The sequence below is a fragment of the Heteronotia binoei genome, chromosome 1, assembly GCF_032191835.1.
Source record: "Heteronotia binoei isolate CCM8104 ecotype False Entrance Well chromosome 1, APGP_CSIRO_Hbin_v1, whole genome shotgun sequence".
Classification (NCBI taxonomy): Eukaryota; Metazoa; Chordata; class Lepidosauria; order Squamata; family Gekkonidae; genus Heteronotia; species Heteronotia binoei.
The window spans coordinates 38590739-38606862 of record NC_083223.1 but is presented as its reverse complement, the minus strand read 5'-3'; the positions used below and the strand labels follow the sequence as shown (position 1 = coordinate 38606862).

Sequence of the window (16124 nt, the reverse complement as noted above, 5' to 3'; positions counted from 1 at the left end):
GCAAAACCAAGAGCAACTTGGGAAACTTGTAAGTCTGAACAAAAACAATCCAGCAGTACATGTGTGGACACAGTAAAAACATTTACACCCTGCCTTTCCTTGTGGTTCAAGATGGTTTATAACAATAGATTTTTTAAAAAAAATCAGTTAAAACTGGAATAATAAACCCTATATCTCTCCCTCCCCCCTTAAAAGATGCCTCCCAAACAAACCCCTTCAAAAGCCCTGCCAAACAAACATGCCTTGCAGCACCTCCTGAAGATCTCCAATGAGGACCTTCCAGCTTCTTCAGAGCACTCATTCCATAAAGCAGGTATCACAATGAAAAAGGTCTGGGCTCTGGTTGATCCCAGACAGACCACCTTAAGATGGCAGCCTGAAGACTGTAGTTGGCCCACAGGGATACAGGAAGGAAACCCCTTGTAGCTAAAATTGGCTACACAGGAGAGTCACAACACAGCCAAATACTTTTTCCTCATCTACTTTTTGGTATATATGGAATGAGATTTTATTTATAAATTTTATATCCCTTCTTTCTGCCCCCACAAGACCTGCCAAGGCAGCTAAGAAAATAAAACATACATAATAAAATCACATTTTAAAACCATTTTAAATCTACCTCCCCATTTAAGACACACAAAACCATTAAGAATAGCTAAAATACATACAAAGGTTTAAAAACAACCATTAAAACATTCGCCAGGAAGGAAGGATCACTGAAGGAATGCCAAACAAAACAAAAATATCTTCACCCACTTGCAGAAGGCAGCAACAGAAGGGGACAGACAAATCTCTCTAGGGAGAGAGTTCTGGAGTTTTGATTGAGAAGGCCCTCTCCAAGGTTGCCACCCACCTAATCTCAGAAAATGGGGCACCCAAAGCAGGCCTCTAAAGATTACTGTAGTAGTTGGGCATGTTCAGGTATGTTGTTCCCTTACCTTATTGGGCTTTGATGGTGAACACCAGCACTTTGAATTGTGCCCAGAAGCAAATTAGGAGCCTGTGTAGATGGACCAAGACTGGAGTGATATGGCCCACTTCAGTCCACATCCTGGCTCATTTTCTGTACCAAATTAAGTTTCTGAACACTTTTCAAGGTCAGGCCCCCATAGAGGTTTTTTGTCCTTCATAAATAAATGCACACACACACAGTGCTGAACTAGATATGCATACAGGTCAGAACACATTTCAAGGTCTAAACAGATACAGAACATTATTTCCTAGAAGTAAATTATAATCCTATTTCTTTAATGGCAATATTTCACCCTTGGAACAAAACTTAATTATAAGAACATAACAAAAGCCCTGCTAGATTAAACCAATGGTCCATCTAGTCCAGCATCCTGTCTTACAGTGGTCAACCAGTTCCTCTGTATGGCAACAATACAGCATACAGACCAAAGCTTTCCCCCAATGTTGCTTCCTGGCATTGGGATTCAGTTCCTTTGCAATGTGGAAGTTCCTCAGTCACCGCAGTGCATAATCATTGAGACTTACTGTGCATGAATCTATCTAATTCCCCTTTTAAAGCTGTTTATTCCTGTAGCCATTACTACAACCCCTGACAGTGAATTCCATATTTATACAAGCATGTATTAAGCTTCAGGTTTATACTTAAGACAAGAAAGCAATATCTATGTACTATGACAGGGGTCCCCAACCCACAGGCTGTAGACCGGTACCAGTTTGAGGCCTGTTAGCTACCGAGCCGCACAGTAGGTGAGCAACAGACTGGGGCATGCACAGTAGCACTCCTGCTGGCCTCGGCACCCCCCAATGATGTCCTGGCCCCCTGGTTCTATTTCCCAGCTAGGTCTATCATTAGGGCAGCATTCCCTAATCTGGTTGCAGGAAAACAAGCTCAGGGCTCCCATTGATTCTGTATTATGGTGACTTGTATAATTATTTCATTATTTATTACATTGTAATAATAGAAACAAAGTGCACAATTGTATCATCCCAAAACCAACCCCCGCCCCATCCCAGTCCATGAAAATAATTGTCTTCCACGAAACCAGTCCCTGGTACCAAAAAGGTTGGGGACCAATGTACTATGATGTCTCATTCTTCACAGAACATAAAAGCCAAAACTTATTAAAGCATTGCCTGCCATGAAACAAGACTAGAACTAAATTACCGAAGCAGCATTTGACCAGCGGACCATCTAATCCAGCATTCTGTATCACACAATAGCCAACCAGTTCCTATGGAGGGCCAGCAACAGGGCACAGAAGCCAAGGAATTCACTGGAATTCAGAGGTTTACTGGGTTTCAGAGGTTCATAATCAAAGATGGAGGTTCTATGCCTGAGTTGTGGGGGAGCAGAGCTGGGAATCCAGCTCCCAACACTTGGTGGGGTGCCACTGATGCCATTACCAATGGTGACAAGTTTGGGCTTGATCCTGGATGTCTCGCTTTCAATGGAGGCCCAAGTCACAACTGTTGCCAAATCAGAATATTTACCATATTCAACAGGTCAAGCAACTGGTTCCTTATTTCTCACCCTGTGACTTGATCACAGTAATCCATACAACGGTCAATCCAGACTGGATTACTGTAATTCACTCTACATGGGGCTGCCTTTGAAATAGACCCAAAAACTACAATTGGTTCAAAATGCAGTGGCAGGTATCCTCACTGGGACACCTCAGAAAGTATACATACAGACTGAGCTCCATCAGCTGCACTGGCTAATGGTTGAACTCCAGATCAAGTTCAAGGTTATGGTATTAACCTTTAAAGAAAGCCCTGTGTGGTCTGGGACCCATGTATCTGTTGCTCCTCCATAACCTGCCTGTCAATATCGATTCAGTAAGTGAACTAGAGGCCCCTTGGCCATCTTTGGATCCAATGCTGAATACCTTCAACCTGCTCTGAGAACCAGTTTGGTGCAGTGAAGTGCACAGACTCTTATCTGGGAGAACTGGGTTTGATTCCTCACTCCACTTGCAGCTGCTGGAGTGGCCTTGTGTTAGCCAGAGCTCTCGTAGGAGTTGTCCTTGAAAGGGCAGCTTCTGGGAAAGCTCTCTCAGCCCTGCCCACCTCACAGGGTGTCTGTTGGGGGAAGGAGATAACGGAGATTGTAAACCGCTGTAAGCCGCTCTGAGACTCTGATTCAGAGAGAAGGGTGGGGTATAAATCCGTGGGGTCTTCTCTACTCTGCTGATATTGACAGGATTCTGGATGTTATCAGTCCAACCACGTGCCTCCTTGGCCCATGCTGCTCAAGGCTGCTAAAAGCTGGCATCAAAAGGTTATGGGTACCACTGATGGATATTATCAATCTGTCCCTGGAAACAGGGACCTATCCAGGGGGCCTCAAGGAGCCCATGGTTTTGCCGCTCTTCAGGGCTTTTTTCATAGCAGGAACTCCTTTCATAATAGGCCACATACCCCTGATGTAACCAATCCTCCAAGAGCTTACAGTAGGCCCTGTAATGAGAGCCCTGTAAACTCTTGGGAGGACTGGCTGCATCAGGGGAGCTTGGCCTAATATGCAAAAGAGTTCCTGCTACAAAAAAAGCCCTGCCGTTCTTTAAAAAATCAACTTCGAATTTATTGTTCCTGGATGATACATTGGCACTGGATCCAATCCAATCCAACTTCCACCCCGGCCATAAGACTGAGACGGTGTTGGTCACCTTGGCAGATGATCTCTGCAGACAGCTGGATCAAGGGGGGTCAGAGCTGCTATTATTAGATCTACAGTAGCCTTCAACATGGCCGATTAAGATCTGCTGACTCACTACCTTGCTGACATAGGAGTTTGGGCATTGGCCCTTCAATGGCTTACTTCATTTCTCTGTGGTCAGAGGGTCCTGCTAGGAGAGGTGTCCTCTAGACACCCCCTAATATGTGGGGGTGCTCTTCTCCCCAATGTTGTTTGACATCTATATATGCCCTATCGCCCATCTTGTGTGGAGTTTTGGGCTTCAGTATGCTGATGACATCCAACTGTATCTACTCTTGGACAGCCACCCAGATACTGCCCCACAAAGCTTGGCTGTGGGTCTGGAGGCCATACTTGGGTACCTGAGACAGAGAAATTGAAACTGAATCCAACTAAGATGGAGGTTTTGTGGGGGAGGGGAGCTTGCGGCATAGTTTACCCATTCCAGACGGAGTGCCTCTGACACCAGCATAGTCCATTAAGAGCTTGGAAGTGATCTTAGATGCCTTACTATGGAAGCCCAGGTAATGCACATTGCCAGGTTGACATTTTTTCATCTTTGCTGAACTCAGCAATTGGCCCCTTTCCTATTACTCCCTGACCTAGCCACAGTAATCCACACAATGGTCAACTTCAGACTACACTACTGTAGACTCTATGCTGACCTGTCCTTGAGACTGACTCAGAAGCTCCAACTGATCCAGAATGCAATGGTGCGAGTCCTGATGGGAACATCATAGATACAACCAGTGCTGTACCAGCTGCACTGGCTTCCAGTGGAGTACCAAGTCAAGTTCAAGGTTCTGGTAATAACCTTCAAGGCTTTGAGTGGTCAGGGACCAACATATCTACAGAACCACCTCCTCCACTATGTCCACAGGTGAGCGCTACGCTCCTCAGACAGCAATTTGCTGGTGGTCCCCAAACCCAATGACATCTGGATGTCCTCAATCAGGACTGGGGCCTTTTGTGTCTTAGCCCCAACCTGGTGAAACTCTCTGCCAAATTCCATCAGGGTCCCACAGGATCTTCTACAATTCCACAGAGCCTGTAAGGCAGAGATGTTCCGCCAGGCCTTTGGTTGAGGACAGTAACAGCTATCATCTTGGCTGGCACCCTCTTAGGCTCTCTGTTTCTGTTCTGCCCTCTTCCCCCCTGCTCATGAAGTGGCTGGCAGTCTCCATCTGTCTAGATTATAAATAACTGTTGTTTTAAATAGTTTACTTATGCTTGATAAAAATCTCTACAGGAATGTCTCTCCCAGTTATGTTCCTCAAAGAGATCTATGATCTGCAGGTGAACATCTACTGGTGGCCCGAGCCCAAAGGACTGACAGACCTGTCTACCATGAATCTCTGCTTGTGGTCATCACTACACTTTCTGGCAACAAACCCCACATTTTAATCACTGAATAAAGATGCATTTCCTTTTTTTCATCCTGAATCTTCTGCCCATCAACTTAATTACATGCCCTCCTGTTCTAATATTTTAGAAGGAAAAGTTATCTGCTTACTTTCTCTACACCAGGAGTGTCAAACTCATTTGTTACAAGGACCAGATCTGACATAAATGGGGCCAGCCCATGCATATCATAAAATATAATGGCACGTAGTAGAGATATAAATTTTATAAAAGATACAGAGAAACAATTAAAGATATTTTTAACTTAAAATACAAACATGCTTAAAACTTTTGTGATGTTTTGCTTAAAATGGAAAGGTGGGGGGATTTTCCACTAAGGTCTCTATGCCCAAAGACCTTAATGGAAAGTCCATTCTGCATTTTCTTTGTAGCTTTACAAGCCCAAAATTGCTTCCTGTTTCAGCCTGTAAAGAGAAGGAAGAAGGAGCTGGGAACTTCAGAAGCCTCAGCTTGAAAAGGTGAGGACAGGAGGGGATGGAGGGAGAAAAGAGCCCCATGGGCCTTACAGACTGATTAAAGCCCTAGGCAGACTGGTTCTGGCCTGTGGGCTGGGTATTTGGCACCCCTGCTCTACACCATGCATAATTTTATAAATCTCTATCATGTCACCATTTAATCATCTCTTTCCAAAATCCCAGACTCTTTGGTTTTCTCTCATAGACAGTTTTGGTTTTGGATTTTTCTTTGGATGAAAACTCTTGCCTATTCTGAAAGTACCAGAAGCCAGTCAATTAAAAAAAATGTATTTTTCAACTATGGGAAGATGCTCCCTAAGTTTTGTTACCTAATTTGATTCCTGCTGACACTTAGTCCATCAAATAAAATTCAACTCCAAACTGAAGCATTGTCCTTTGTTCAGAGCTTTAAAGAACTGCTGTGTTCTATATGGTGTTCAAGAAAAGTGAGTTTGCCAGAAAAACAGTAATTTAAACATTTCTAAAGTCGACATAGAGAATGGTCAGATTTAGTATGTTTGTTTTTACTTAAACTTGTAATCAACATTTAAATACCCTATGTTAACATTATGTTCTGATTACAACAAATACTTGAACTGAAATAATTTAAGAAAAATTAATCAAAGTTTAAATACTATAGTAAAAAAAAATCAAAAGCTTTACACAGAAATTATTCTATTGGAATTATAATCTAAATATAATTGATAATTTAAATATAGCACATACTTTACATGGAATTTTTAAAATTTTATTTATATAAATACAAGAAACCATTAAATGCTATTACCATATTTACAAAGAAGTACATATACATATTTACAAATAATGTTCTTGTCTCTCTCCAAATAACACTTTTATGTCAAAGAGGGGACAGAGACAGTAAAAAGTGTTGGATACATACAGTGTGATCCTATAATTGGTCAGTGCAATCTGAGTCTACTGAAGCTGAGATTCAAGTACCTCTTCACAGGACTGTGCTACCATTTTAACACACCAAAAGAACAATGCATCATGGACATGGTTGTCCACTTATCTATTCCAACAGAACTTAACACTTCTACAGAGGTCACTGGTGCATCTCAATTTCACTGCCACTCTCCACTTGCATTACTTAATAGTTCCCTACCAGACTAGCTATATTTGCCACCATGAGAGGAGATATAAATATTTGAGCTTTGGTTTTTATCTGACCTGCGCAGGTGAATAAAATGTCATTATATTTGTGATTTTATTCACACCACACTTACAAGTTAATGCAGCATACATATACTCTTTCACAAAATTCCTAGGGATAATCATCTGAAAAATATTAACTACCAAGCTTGCCTAATAGTGTATTGACAATGGTATCCATTCATTATTACTAATTTTAGGAAACGACCGTTTTTAAAAAATAGAATATTTCCCTGAAAAACATTTAATTTTAGGGAAATTATCGACCTCATCTAAGTCTGTCATACATTGGAATGACTAATTTTTAAGAAATATTCAAATAAATGCCCATCACAAAGTATCGGACACTAAATCTGCCCTGTGCCTCAACACCTCCTAATTCAGCAGGAATAAGAAAAAATTGTCACAATATCTCAAGAAAATTGTCAGTGGAAAGCCTGCCATGATCAGGGGCTGTTGCTCAGTGGTAAAGCATCTGTTTGGCACACAGAACGTCCCAGATTCAATCCCCAGCATTTAAAAAGTAGAAGATGTGAAAGATCTCTACCTGGGGCCTTGAAGATCAACTGCCAGCCTGAATGGATAGTACTGACATTGGTGACCAATGATTTGATCCAGAATAAGGCAGCTTTAAGCTTATTTCAGTTATAGCTGTTATAATAAAAATAAGTGTGACTAGGTGACGAGGGCAAATGTTCAGAAGCCATTTTATACAAGCCATATTTTGGATGAATGTGCAGATATATAATTATCCATCAACACCAGTTCTGAAGTGCCTTCTGATCAAGTCCAATGCACCGGAGGCCATACCTCATGTGCAACTTGTACTTTCTCACAGCAGAGGAAAGACAAACAGAGTTGTAGTCATCATTTAAGTGAAGTTTTCAGTAAATGCTGTGAGAATTCATCAACCTACAAATGGTGATCACTTCAGCTATCAGATGGGAAAAAAAGGAAAGTAATGTTTCTGGTTCAATGAACACACAACTATACTTTCTATCATATTATATTATAGAGGGCAGTGGCGTTGCAGCTACAGGGTTTCCTGGATGACGCTTCCACCTTAGATCCATACCAGTCCGGCTTCCGCCTGGGCCACGGGGCAGAGACAGTGTTGGTCGCCCTCATGGATGACCTCCGGCGACATCTGGATCGAGGCGGCTCGGCGGTATTGCTGTTGTTAGACCTATCGGCTGCATTCGATATGGTCGACCAACAACTGCTGACCCGTCGCCTTGCCGACACAGGAATTCGGGGGCTAGCCTTACAGTGGCTTTCCTCCTTCCTTGAGGGTCGGGGACAAAGGATGGCAATTGGAGGAGAGCTGTCCCAGAGACACCTACTTAATTGTGGGGTGCCTCAGGGGGCAGTTCTCTCCCCGATGTTGTTTAACATCTACATGCGCCCCCTTGCCCAGATTGCCCGGAGGCATGGGCTGGGTTGCCATCAGTATGCTGATGATACCCAGCTCTATCTATTGATGGGTGGCCGGACTGACGATATCCCTATAAATCTGGACCGGGCGTTGCAAGCCGTGGCAGGTTGGCTTAGGCTGAGTGGGCTGAAGCTGAATCCAGCGAAGACAGAGTCCTTTGCGTAGGTCGCGACAGGCTGGGAGAAGAGATCTCCTTACCAGGCTTTGACGGTGCGTCACTGATACCAGTGCGTAGGGTCAAGAGCCTGGGAGTGCTACTGGAGCCTTCCTTGACAATGGAGGCCCAGATAGCAGCCACTGCTAAATCTTAGGAGGGCGAGGCAGTTGGCTCCCTTCCTGGAGCGTAGCAACCTGGCAACAGTGATCCATGCAACGGTCACCTCGAGGTTGGACTACTGTAATGCCCTCTACATGGGGCTGCCCCTGTACCGAACTCGGAAACTGCAGCTAGTGCAGAATGCAGTGGCCAGACTGTTAATGGGACTACCTCGGTGGGAACATGTACGGCCTAGGCTGCGGGAACTGCACTGGCTGCCAATTGTGTACCAAGTTCATTACAAGGTGCTGGTTATTACCTTTAAAGCCCTATATGGCCGAGGACCTGCCTACCTTAGGGACCGCCTCTCTCCATATGTTCCCCAGAGAGCACTGAGATCTAGTTTGCAAAATCTTTTGAAAATCCCTGGGCCGAGGGAGGCTAAGCTAAAAACAACAAGGGAGCAGGCCTTCTTGATAATGGCTCCCCAATGGTGGAATCAGTTGCCAGAGGAGGTGCGAGCCCTGCGGGACCTTAACCAGTTCCGTAGGGCTTGTAAAACCGCCCTCTTCCAACTTGCTTTTTAAGGTGGAATCTTGGTAATGACATCCAGCCATCTGTATATATGTACTGAACTGTTGCACCATTAATTTATATTGGTTTTAACTTATTTACTTAATTTAAACTCATGAATTTGTAATTTAACTGTATTTTAACTATATTTTATTGTATTAATTGTATTTTATTGTAATACCATGGTATATGTACCATGTCTTGTGAGCCGCCCTACGCCTGCCTTGGCGGGGAGGGCGGGATATAAATAAAAAATTTTTATTATTATTATTATTATCAAAAACACATAATGTAAAAATCAGTGTTTTCTCCATGAAACACATTAAGCAGTCTTCAATTAAATCCATAGTCCTGTCCAAAATGAACGCTGTGAATTATATATATATAATTATATATATATATAGAAGTTACATTAATAAATAAAATTTATTTTTTCAGTTGCAGCTGTAATTCTACAGATCCAACAGATAATTTCTATAATTTGCTGGAGTGAAAAAAGGTCTAAGTCGCCCAGCATTTTATTTCCAAAAAGTGGCCTTCCAGATACCTCTGGGAAGCTTAAAGGCAGGGCATAAAGATAAAAGCACCCAGCATCTGGTATTCAGAGGCATTGTATCCACTTTGCTAGTATGATTAATAGCCATTTGACTGTCCTCATTTTTTTGGGGGGGGGGGGGAGACAGACAAGGTTTAAGCTAATGAATTCTACGAATTAACTGCATGGATCACAACATAATGGAGTATACACTAAGCATCACATCAGTAAGTCTTCTTTTAAAAAGAAATGCAGTCACATCAATCAGCTGTTTAACAAGTGATATGATAACAAGTGATATGAGAGGTGATATGATCACCATCTTCAAGTACTTGAAGGGCTGTCACATAGAGGATGGTGTGGAATTGTTTTCTGTGGCCCCGGAAGGTAGGGCCAGAACCAATGGGTTGAAATTAAATCAAAAGAGTTTCCAGCTCAACATTAGGAAGAACTTCCTGACCGTTAGAGCGATTCCTCAGTGGAACAGGCTTCCTCGGGAGGTGGTGGGTTCTCCTTCCTTGGAGGTTTTTAAACAGAGGCTAGATGGCCATCTGACAGCAATGAAGATCCTGTGAATTTAGGGGGAAGTGTTTGTGAGTTTCCTGCATTGTGCAGGGGGTTGGACTAGTTGACCCTAGAGATCCCTTCCAACTCTATGATTCTAAGTATGGGGAATGAATCCAACCCTGTTTTTATTTTTCAAGAGCTAACCAGGGAGATTAAAGACTATTAATAAGGGCTCCAAGTATGCCACCCAACCTCCTGCACTTCATTGGGGAGCAGCATGCACAGTCCCCATCTGCACTCCTAAATGTCTACTGAGCTAGAGGCATACATACAAATGCATGCTTCCATGCCTATACAACCTGTGCACTACTGCCAACCACCTTCATAGGATAATGTATAAACTTCTGTTTTTGTGCAAGGAAATCCTTCTACTCACTTTTTGCATCTAAACTTCCATTAGGTTCTGCTTTTGGTAATCTTTTCCTTGGACTAAAAAGACCCAACTATTTTAACATTTTCTTAAGGGTTGCTCAGCACCTAGAACAAATTTAAGTAGCCTTTTCTCCAGCTTTATCTTCAGAATATCCTTTGAGATTTATTTATTGGATGCAAGTTCACAGCCCTCCTGGTTACTGTGTTTTATAGAGCACTAAGCAACATGGAGCTCTTAACAATGGTTAATGGTTTTCCTTCATGATTGGGGACGGAGGGTGGCACTGGGGGAGGGGGTGTCTTGGAAACATTTGAATGTGGTGTACTGCAGGAAACAGTCCTCTCCACAATGTTGTTTAACATCTATATGCACCCCCTCACCTAGCTGGTACAGGCCAGGATGCCATCAATATACCAATGACATCCATTTCTAGCTGTTGATGGGTGAACAGCCAGATTCCACCCCAGAGGCCTTGGATAGGGCATTACAGGCTGTGGCTGGATGGTTACAACAGAGCCTGAAACTGAATCCAACAATAATGGAGGTCCTGTATTTGAGTCAGACTGGGGAGTCTCGGGTTGGGATTCCAACTCACAGTCCTTGACAGGGTGCTGTTGGTGCCAGCACTGAGGGTGATGCGCCTTGGGATGACTCTGGATGTCTCACTTTCCATAGAGGCCCAAGTCTCCAACATCGCCAGATTGGCCTTTTATCACCTTAGGCTCGTCAGGTAATTGGTTCCCTACCTTACCCCGCCCCCTGGGACTCAATTACAGTGATCCATGCAATGGTCACTTCCAGACTGGATTATTGTAATTTACTCTATGCAGGGCTGCCTTTGAACCTGATCCAGAAATTGAAGCAGGTGCAGAATGTTGACAGCAGCACAAATGTTGACAGCAATGCCTCTGCAGGTGTGCATTCAGCTAGTGTTCCATGAAGTGCACTGGCTGCCAACTGAGTACCTGATCCAGTTCAAGGTAATGGCTCTAACCATTAAAGCCCTCTGTGGCCAGGGGACTACATATCTTGGGGACCCTCTCTCCCCATATATGCCCTGCAGAGCCCTACACTCTGCAGACCAATACCTTCTGGAGATCCCCCAGCCCAAAAGACATCCATTTAACCTCAACCAAGGCCAGGGCTTTCTCAGCCCCAGCCTGGTGGAACAAGCTCTCACTTGAGATCAGGGCCCTGTGGGACCTGCTACAGTTCTGCAGGGCCTGTAAAAGGGAGCTGTTTTCCCAAGTCTTTGTCTGAGGTGACGGATGTCCATTACATCTGGGCCTCCCTTGCAATGTAGAGATATGTCTCTCCACGGGTGCTGAACTCATTTATTACAAAGGCCAGATCGGACATAAATGAGACCTTGTCGGGCCGGGTCATGTGTGTCATAAAATGTAATGCCAGGTAGCGCAGATGTAAACTTTATAAAGGGCACAGACGAACACAATTAAAGATTTTTTAAAATTTAAAATAAGACATGCTTAAAACAGCACGCTTGCCATATTTTAACAGTCTCTGACAACTGACACTTGCTCTAAATTACTACACCAAGAACTGGAGACAATGTCTGAGCTGTAGCAATCTTGAGTATGCTGTACAGGTGTGCATCTGTAAGTTGCAAACCTACTTTTGATTTATTGGCATACATTTCTGAAATCTCACGGTCGATGCTTTGATCCTAAGACCCAGAGGAAAACATGAAAAGGCTGGGAATTGTGAGCTTTTGTACATGTTGCTTCATGTGCTGGTGAAGAACATGTGAAGGCACCACGGCACAAACTGAGGGCTGTGCATTTATCTACAAAACTGTAGTCTTCCCTAGAAAAATAACTGCAACTCCTATGAGGTAGTGCAGGAACAGAGAGACAGCCATGTATAGTGGTCAGTACTAGCCTAAGTTCAAAATCCCCAATCAAAGGAAAATGTGAAAGAAAAAACAAAGGAAACGTGCTGGGTAAACGTGGTCTACGCACACACTCAGTCTAATCCTGGCACTGGATCATGAGAGTATGAATAAAATGGGAGGCAAATTCAGTTGCACCCATAATGAGCCCAAGAAGACACATGCACACTTTCTCGATCTCTCTGTAAGCAAGGGAAAAACTCATACCTTGACTAAAACGTTGGTTTTAAAGCTGCTTTCTTTGTATCTCTCCAGTGGGATCAAGGGAACTGGGCAAAGAAAGCTCTTTCTCTTTCCCTCCTTCCCCAGGAGACGAGCAGGGGGAGGAGCCTCAGCCAATAGAAGTGAGAGGCTTGGCTCAGTAGTTCTGCAGTGTGATTGATTGAGCATGGCAAACTATCTGACTAGATCAGGGGTGGCCAAACTTGCTTAACGTAAGAGCGACATAGAATAAAAGCCAGATGTCTGAGAGTCGCAAGATATGAACATCAGATGTTTGAGAGCCACAAGACAGACAGATAGGAAGGAAAGCAAATAGATGGGAGGAGAGAGAGAGATGAAAAGAAAGCAACTTTAAATTGTTCTCCAAACTGCCAGCTGGCTTGGTGAATGCCTTTAAAGAGACAAATGCCTTCTCCAAGCCGGTCAATGGGGTGGTGGAGTCTTCGAGAGCTACACAGTATGTGTGAAAGAGACTCACGTGGCTCCCAAGCTGCGCTTTGGCCACTGCTGGACTAGATGTTCCCTGCTACTAATATAAAAAACTCACTACACCATTCTCTCCAGACTGCAGCCCTTTCAAAGAAAACATACCCTGTCTGTGGCTTGGCCTTTTATACTTTCTTCCCAGGTCCCACCCCACCCCCTTTGGGCTAGTTCTTCCTCCAAAACTCTGCCACCCAATCAGAGGGACAGAAGGAATCCTGGGATATGCAGGCCCCTGTATGTATTCCTAGGCAGACTTCTCCCTGCTCTCTAGACCATACTAGGCCTCAGATCATGACACCTCCACCTTTTCATTTTAAACAAAATACTGCAGGAGTTTAAAGCACATTTGTATTTTAAATTTTAAAATAATATATTGAATTATGTTTCACATGTCCTTTATAAACTTTCAATCTCTGCCACCTGGCATTACACTTTATGACACATATGGCCTGGCTCCACATTTAGGTCAGAACCAGCCCTCCTAACAAATGAGTTCAACACTACTCTTAAGACTGTTTTTAACTATATATCTGTATTACAGTCACTACATGTGCTGAGTTGACTCGTGTAAACCACCCAGAGCCCACCTTCAGGGAGGGCGGGATATAAATCAAACAGCATAAAAACCAAAAAAGTTCTTCCCTGAAAGTTTCATAAGTTACATCACCAAGAAAAAAATAAAATAGTAGATCTTATAATAATAGCTCTTTTAAAAATTCACTTAAATTCTAGTTATCAATTTTTTTTCATTTCAAATATTGCTATAATACCTCTTCGGAGTTTTGCTTGAGTAGAAATTAATAAGTAAATAAAACCTTGCTAATACACATCCCAGCATCCCTATCTCAACATAAAGAGATAACATTTCTGTGAGACAAGTTAGTCAGCACAGGTAAAAATGAGAAATTTTCAATGTAGTATAACAGTACAAACTTCTTCACAGTCAGCCTTACCATAGTTTGTACTTGTCACTGTGACCTTGACAAGTGAGCTGTTATTTCATAAAGCTGGAAGTAGCTTATTGTCTTTTAAGGCCACAGATGTTTTAAACAGTGAAAATGTTGCACATGGAAACAAGACAAATAGAGAAGGAGCAGTATGTATCTGATTAATGTATATTTTAGTAAGATTTTGGAAGCCCAGACTTCCTGAGAATTTATTTAATGCATTTCTACTTCACTTTTCTCTCTGATGTGAAGATATGTTACCCTAAGTAACATATCTTCACAATGACCGCGTAAGGTAGGTTAAGCCGAGAGTATCTAACTGGCCCAAAGTCACCCAGCAAGCTTCCAGGGCAGTGTGGATTCCAACCTGGGCCTCCTAAGATCCTAATCCAACACTCCAACCTCTACACTGCAATTATTTAAAACTCACGATGGAATTACTTGCAATTTCATTGCAAATGTAATAACCAGAACTAGAACTTTAGATATAGCTAAAACAACCCAAATGTAGATTGTATATCAAGTTCTGACAAGGTTCGGAATGAAGTACAAAGCCATGCCAAATTATCTCATCCATTAGCCTGACAAAGTGAATACATGTAAATTTTAGTAGAGTTGGTTAAAACTTTCTTGGAGTAATGAAGCATCACACAAATCTTGTGATCTTTAAAATAAAATGACTTATATAAACACCTTAATATTTTTTGCTTTATTATACTTACCAACACTTAAACAGTAAACATAATTTTTTAGGAGAATAAATAATGCACTAAAATAAGGTTGTTTTAAAAAAAGATCTAGATGGGTGTTGGTCTGAAGCAAAAGAACAAAATTTGAGTGCAGTGGCATCTTTAATACGAGCAAAGTTTAACTGTAAGCTTTCATGTGCATGCACATTTCATCAGATTCATTTAAAGATCTGTTCATTAAAAACAACCTGAAACAGTTAAGACTACTCCCTACTCAATATAAAATAGTAAAGCGATGTGTTAACAGTCCTGAAAAAAGTTAAATTTTCTGCCTTACATTTCACTGCAATCTTGTGAACTAAAATGCTAAAGGTACATGTAGCCCATTTATAGAACTTTTATTCATACCTCAGCTACTCCTATCACAACAGACCCTGCACTATACCAACAATTGTTATAAATATCTAACATATAGCCATTTTGCACACCTATTGTACAACAGAAAGATCTCTGAATGCTATATAATACTATATCTCTGAAATATTTTACTTGAATATCCCATTTCTTTCTTGCTAGACTAGTACTTCTTGTGGTCCTTTCCACAGAGATGTTTTTTCCCTAAGCAACAGAATAGTTTCTCAGTAATTCTTACAGAGCTTTGAATAACTTATTCTGCTGCTTTTTAAAAACAGAATGCATTTGTCTTCCTTGGCTCTCTGTAACATCTTTATGGTTAGCATTTCTAAGAATCCAAAAGGGTCCCACACACCAAACTTCGCACACAAGAAACACCTTCATGTGACATGATCAATCTTCTGATTTGTGCTTAAACACTAGTTACAACATCTGCGGGTTGCCATAATTATTTTAAGAGCAACAGTTAGTAAGTCTAAAACCTGCCTTTTACCGGCCTTCCACATCAGCTACCTTTCTCTATGAAGGACAAAAACATTATTTTCTATTTCCATTTCAAACGCCTCCTTCCCCTCCAGGTACCCTTTTGTTACAGCTATCTCCTCATGGATTACCAAAATACACACACACACAAAGCAATCCCTTCCTGCCAGGCAACAAAGGAAGTAACCTTCACACACATTCTACTGATCACTATTTTGGTCCGAAATAATAGGTCTCACCTTAATAGGTTAGAAGGCCTGGGGTGGTTTACGTTGGCACAAGAGGGCCCCACACACACACACACGAAAGTGGCTTTAAGTCCTTTCCATTGACATAATTTCCTATCTCCTTCCACCCTACGTAATACAGACCAGGCCTTCAACCCACCCAATTCACAGAGTCACACAAGAACCCGCATCCCAGCAGGTCGGCGAATCCCACGCACGCTAGGGGGAAAAGGAAGTGGTAGAGAAGACTTCGACCTCTCAACTCGAAAACAAACCACCCTCCCCCAA

At 42.4% G+C, this 16124-nt stretch overlaps 1 protein-coding gene across 11 annotated transcripts in view; it reads right to left on the bottom strand.

Moving 5' to 3' along the window:
* PUM2 (pumilio RNA binding family member 2) overlaps window positions 1–16124 on the bottom strand; it is a 107856-nt gene that overhangs the window by 90707 nt on the left and 1025 nt on the right. The window lies entirely within an intron of this gene.